This window comes from Chrysemys picta, chromosome 19, assembly GCF_011386835.1.
Source record: "Chrysemys picta bellii isolate R12L10 chromosome 19, ASM1138683v2, whole genome shotgun sequence".
NCBI lineage: Eukaryota > Metazoa > Chordata > Testudines > Emydidae > Chrysemys > Chrysemys picta.
Genome location: NC_088809.1, coordinates 1,733,312 through 1,740,000, shown reverse-complemented (window position 1 = coordinate 1,740,000; position 6,689 = coordinate 1,733,312). Strand labels below are relative to the sequence as shown.

General features: G+C 43.8%; 1 protein-coding gene across 10 annotated transcripts in view; it reads left to right on the top strand.

Annotated features, from left to right (window-relative positions):
- FLOT2 (flotillin 2) overlaps window positions 1-6,689 on the top strand; it is a 30,988-nt gene that overhangs the window by 2,303 nt on the left and 21,996 nt on the right. The gene's annotated exons all lie outside the window — the stretch shown is intronic.

The following is a 6,689-nucleotide window of genomic DNA, read 5'->3' as shown; positions in this document are numbered from 1 at the left end:
CTTATGGATGCCTCATTCTTTCCTGGGTGCTTTGCAACAGGTGTTCAGTCTGTGCCCTGGCTGCACGGTTGTGCCTGTGGTACTAATAACCCTTTGTTTATCTGGGTGTTGAGTGACTGGTGGGTTATTAACATGCTGGGGCAGAGCATTCCATGGACATGGAGCAACCTCAGGGGCAGAGTTAAAATGTCTGTAAATGCAGAACCTTGTGTCCGTTTTGGTTTTCATCCCTGCTGTGTGTAGTTATTATCATAGTTGAGAAGTTTTTGTGTGTGATAAACCAGTATTAGAACATGTTGTGAACAGGTTTATGTTCTGCTGTATAGGGTCCCCTTAGTAATACTGTTAAAAGAGGTCACTTACTAGGGAGATGGCTCAGAAATATTTTAATTGAAAAGCTTTTTTAGAATAAATTCTTGTCTCTGTGGAGGAGGGAATCTCACCATATGCCACTTCAGGGGTGTGGTTTTCTTTCAGTACTTTTTATAGTGACATACAGTACTCCAACAAGCTGTCAGCTCTCTGTAACTTCTGTTTGACCAATACAACCCTTTGCTTGATGGCCTTATTTGGAAATCTGATTCCAAGGGCACAGGTCAATGGTGAGTGTTAGTGCTTTACTCCCACTCTGTGGTAATTTCTCTGGGTTCCTGTTAAGCCACATATTGGTTATAAAATTACTTCTGGGAACTTTTAAATCCAGACTTGAAGTTCTTCTGTTCAGCATTTGAAAAACTATTCAGGATTTTCTGTGGTTTGGTTCTAGTTTAACCTAAGGACAGCAGTGTGCTATGGGGCACGTCCGTGTGAAATCTGTCCCAGAATCGGATGTCCGGCACTCTCCATACTGGCCATTACTGAGGCTATGGCTTCTGTCCTAGGGCACTGGTGCCATTGAAGTTTTTCAGGAAAATGCAAAAAGTACTTTATCTAGACAATCAGACTGCAGTTCCCATTGTGTAAACGGCCAATACTGACTGCACTGTTGACGGGTTTATTTGGCTGGCTTATTTCACTTCCCTGAATTTAAGCTATGCGTGGCCCTCCTGCACTCTGCCAGTCATGAATTGTGATCCTGTAATACTTACACACAAACTACATATCCTTCTTGTTACTAGATATCTTACATGAGCAATCTTTAACGTGTGATTGCAGTCCGTAAATAACATCAAATGTATCGGCTTACCTTACTGACATGTCTTTACTCTGCTTGTCTCTTGAGTAATCTGGATTCTAGTCAGCAACAAAATGGTCACCTATGTTTGGTGACAGACCCTTTCTTGTATATGTTGATGTAAGAGACAGAAGGATCATCCCAATTTTCCCTGGGGGAAAAAAATCACCTTTTTGACTTGTAAACAACAAATACGATATGCAGGTCACAGAACTAATATGGACTCCCATGATCTTCTGACTAACAATGGTTTAATTCCCTAGCTTTGTAGATGGATTAAAAGTTTGTAGGCATGGTATAACAGTAAGGGGGAACAGGCAGCTCTGGCTGTCTTCTCTGCATGGGAGAGGTTTTACCCTTATCTGTTTTGCCTTTGGAATCAGATTTCCACATTTGTATTCAGAATATGTGTTCCTGAGAGTGAAGTTCTTACACACCTCATGCAAGGTTAGCTGTTTAAAAGGTCTTTAAAGGAAATGGGCTTCCATTTCCCCTAAGATCCGAGTACCATGATAATCGGTTTAGTTTCATAAATGTGATTAGCCAAGAACCTTGAACTGTGACTGGATACAGTACTGTTCTTTCCCTGAAACCTGTTTGTTTGTTACTGTCCAGTACGCAATCTCACAGCCTGTCAAGGTGCATTGCAGCGTGACACAAGCCTGAGCCAATCTTTAATACTGTTGTTCAGTAATTACATAGAACTGGGTAATCTGTGTTCTTCAGAGACACTGCCCTTCCCAGGAGGCAGCACTATAGCCTTTTGCAACAGATGGAATCCAATGTTTCCTTTGTCAAGTGCTTGTTAAGTCTCCAAAAGAGTTGGAATAGCTTCTCTGCATGTGTGGTTTGCTTAACATTGCCTTAGGGCTTTTCCTTTTAGTTTCCAGGAAGAATTTAGTGTGAGATTTTCATGGTGTAATGTTGCACATCTTTGTTATGGCTTGTAAAATTCAAGCCATACATTGGATTTTTCTGATCTATACACAGAGTTGCACCAGTTCATTCAAAGGTGTGTTTTGAACTCAATTTAGTTAACCCAGTGCAAATGCTGTGTGGACGCTGTCTAGATTAGTTTAAAACTGTCATCAGTTTAGCTTGTTACTGGTGCTAGCTAAACTAGTTGTCAAGGCTGCTTCCCCACTCTGAATTTAGGGTACAAATGTGGGGGCCTTCATGAAAACTTCTAAGCTTTAACTACCAGCTTAGATCTGGTCTGCTGCCACCATTCCCAAAGCTAATTCCCTTCCCTGGGAAGCCTTGAGAGACTCTTCACCAATTCCCTGGTGAATACAGATCCAAACCCCTTGGATCTTAAAACAAGGAGAAATTAACCATCCCCCTGGTGGATCAAGATCCAACCCCCTTGGATCTAAAAACAAGGAAAAATCAATCAGGTTCTTAAAAAGAAGGCTTTTCATTAAAGAAAAAGGTAAAAATCATCTCTGTAAAATCAGGATGGAAAATAACTTTACAGGGTAATCAAACTTAAAGAGCTCAGAGGACCCCCCTCTAGCCTTAGGTTCAAAGTACAGCAAACAGAGAAAAACACTCTAGTAAAAGGTACATTTACAAGTTGAGAAAAAAAGAAACTAACACGCCTTGCCTGGCTGTTTACTTACAAGTTTGAAATAGAGAGACTTGTTCAGAAAGATTTGGAGAACCTGGATTGATGTCTGGTCCCTCTCAGTCCCAAGAGCAAACGACTTCCCAAACAAAGAGCACAAACAAAAGTCTCCCCCCTCCCAGGATTTGAAAGTATCTTGTCCCCTTAGTGGTCTTTTGGGTCAGGTGTCAGCCAGGTTACCTGAGCTTCTTAACCCTTTACAGGTAAAAGGATTTTGGAGTCTCTGGCCAGGAGGGATTTTATAATACTGTACACAGGAGAGCTGTTACCCTTCCCTTTATAGTTATGACACTAGTATAACCAGTTTTTGATTAATAAGTGTCCAAACAGGAGTTTGCACTGGTTTAACTAACCCATACCATTTAAATTAATTTTAGTTAAGCCTTGTCTACACACAAGTTGTATCAACTTAACTCTGAGATTCTGACACTGATCTATGCCTAGACTTGACTTCACTGCACATGAATTTCTTTATGCATCTGTTGTCCAGTTTCATTTTCTCTCCTCCCCATCAATAATTGCTTTTAATTACTAACCAGCTCCCTAGTTTTCTGCACTCGGTTGTTAGTGTTTTTTTGACATTTCCCAGCATGGCTCAGTTTATTTTGGTTAACAAGCCCAGTATGTTTGAACAATAAACAGATTGGGTTATGTGACTTTCACCATTTGTTCTACTTACAGAACAATGAAATTTGGCATCCCTTTTCCCACAAGGGGGAGGGGGGATAAGAAGAAAGCAAGGGAAGTTGTTTCATACAGGTGAAGGGCGGGGGGGGGGGGAGGTTCCTAGTCCCTCCTTTTTCCTCTGTCTCCTGGGGCCCAGCTCATTTTGATTCTCCTTCCTGTCACCATCCTGTCTCCATGAAGTCACTGGAAGAGGATGTGTGATCACCAGAGACCCTCCCAATATGACCTGCTACCATCTGTAACGGTTAAGCTCCCAAATGCAGCAGCCAGAGTAGGTGGTGACGGCTCACATTGTCACGCTCACTCATCAAAGCTAGTTTGATTACAGCAGACAATACGCATCTGTTTAATGGTTTAAACTGCAGAAGGGACCTCTGCCTTTGGGCCTCAGTGGGTATGTCTCTCTGCAGCTGGGAGTGTGCTATTTTTAGCTCGCTAGCTCAAGCCTTGCTAGCCTAAGTCTGTCAACAGCTGGGAGGCTTGTTTCAGATGTTAATGTAGCCACAACTTTGTGTTTCTGGCCTCTCCCCAGATGGGCTTCTGTCGTTTCTTGTATGTGACTCTTAGAGCAGCAGCGCAAAGTACCTTTTTGGATCTGCTGGAGGCATTTTCTGTATGTATACCTGGAACTAATCATAAACCCTAATTTGGTTCATCTAATCTCATAAGAAACAGGCCATTTAGTTTCTGTTGGCTCTGGGAACACTTCTGACTTTAATGCAGGAGCACTTCCCTCTGCAGGCTCCAAGCTGGAATACTGCTGTCTGGCATGAATCCTCCCTCCCTTGGGAATCTGGCTGGCTGCATTCTATTGTGCTGGAAAAGGCACAGTGGAGGTCTGTAAATTGTAGCCAAGTAGCTGTGAGACCCACACTTGAAGAAAAGAGGGGATGTTCTAGCTGAAATAGGAGGTTTCGCTGCCAAATCTCATTGTGCTGGGGATTGTTTTCCAGATTTGCAAAGTTTTCACATCGGTGATTTGTTTTTGGTTTTTCACTTGATCTTTGGGACCTGGGAAGCAGATGGCAAGATTGTAAATGGGAAATTAGTGTTTAAAGCAATTAGTTCATGCAGCTCATTCTTTTACCACCACGGTATTCTACTGTGCCCAGATGTACAACTTGTATTAAAGAACCAGTCTGGCAGTTCACTCCCATTAGTAAATTCAGATTGACGCTTTCTAGAAGAACTTTATTGTAACTTTTCATATTTTCTTTCTGCTTTGGACACTAAGAATGATTTTATAAACCTCACCAAATCTGTGCACAAATGTAACTTTCTGTGCTTTCTGGTGAGAACTAGCAAGGGTGCTGCTGCTCATTTTGGAGACGATTCTAAGTAGGATATTTCCTTGCATTGTCCGTGAAAGAAAATAACATCTGTTTGAAGGGACACATGCTGCCATTTCTGCCCAGTGATAAGTACGGTTCTGGGAAGCAGAATCTATCCAGAACATGTTGCTATACAAGTAACAGAAAATGAGGTTAAGAAGCGGCAGAGAGTATGCATTCTGAGAGTCTGGCTAATTAACGGAGCAAGCCAGTCTCCTAGCCTCCAAGAGCTATTAAATGACATTGCTTTGAATCTGTTTTAGGAGCTGTCCTAGCAATCAGCTTCTCTGAGGGCTTGTCTTCGCTACAGCGGCACAGCATGGACACTCCCTACTTCCATAGCAGGGGTTTTTCTAATCCCTCTCTCGCAAAGCCAGTAGCTAGGTCGACAGAAGAATTCTTTCATTAACCTAGCTGCCTTTTCATGGGTGGTTAGGTTAAACTAACTGCGGCACTCAGGATACACAATTTTTCACAGCCCCAAGTGAGGTAACTGGGGTTGATCTAATTAAGTGCAGATCAGGCCTAAAGTCTTCCCCCCGATTCGGAGGAATAGTCTTCCAGCGGTCATGCAAGCTGTTGTCTTGGAGGTGGGAGAAAAATGCATGTACAAGTAGTGATCAAAACAAAAATCTAAGCTAGTGGCTCTTAAGCTCATTGGTTTCAGGTCTTAAACCCGGGCATGGCAAAAAAGAGTTACTGGGAAAAACACAAAGTTAAGCAACTTGCAAGCAATTGAGTCTGTGTTGTACCTTCAAAGCCTGGGATGTCCTAATATTCCTGAGCTAAAAGCAGACGGTATTGTCCACAGCTTGGGGTATTCCCCCTGCAAGAATCCAACTTTTCAGCTTGTTTTTTTAAGCTGTTGTTTTAGAAGACGCCTGAAGCATAAGGTGCTTTTGAGATAACACTGTCTGTGTCTGTGAAAAGAAGCCTCGGTTGTTATAATAAATTACCCTGCTTTTGAAACACAGGCACCTTCTGCCTGTTGGATTTCAATATGGCAAACAACAAACATTTTGTAGTACATTTAATAGGATTTATATCGAAAAGTTGCCTTCAGAAAATAACCTTGTGAAAAGAGATTTGAGCAGAGGGAAGAGGGCACTAGCTTCCTGATTCTACATAGAGAAGGAGTTCACATCATATTTACTGTAAATATTATCTGTGGTTCTGTACAGGAAACGGTATCCAGCTAACCCACTCTAGGCCCTGGCAGGATTTCTTCGTCCCCCGTATCTTGGAAAGGATTTTTAATTTTTATTTAGTACTGCAAATATATGTGGCTTTTTACAGGACCTGCCCTGAAAATCCCTCTGAGGGGTTTTCTCTAGCACCCATTGCTGTAATACAAGTGCTAAGGCATTACAGTCTAACTCAGGGGTGGGCAAACTTTTTGGCCCGAGGGCCACATCTGGGTATGGAAATTGTATGGCAGGCCATGAATGCTCATGAAATTGGGGGTTGGTGTGTGGGAGGGCTCCAGCTGGGGGTGCAGGCTTTAGGGTGGGGCCAGAAATGAGGAGTTCAGGGTCCAGGAGGGGGCTCCAGGCAAGGGGTTGGGGGGGGTGAGGGCTCCGGCTGGGGGTGGGGTTGGGGGTGTAGGAGGGGGATCTGGGCTAGGACCGAGAGGTTTGGAGGGTGGGAGAGGGTGCAGGAGCCAGGGAGTGGGACGGGGTGCAGGCTCCGGTCAGCGCTTACCTCAAGCAGCTCCCGAAAGCAGCGGCATGTCCCCCCTCTGCCTCCTACACAGAGGCATGGCCAGGCGGCTCTGCGCGTTGCCCCATCCGCAGGTGCCGCCCCTGCAGCTTCCATTGGCCATGGTTCCCGGGTAATGGGAGCTGCGGGAGCAGTATGTGGAGCCCCCTAG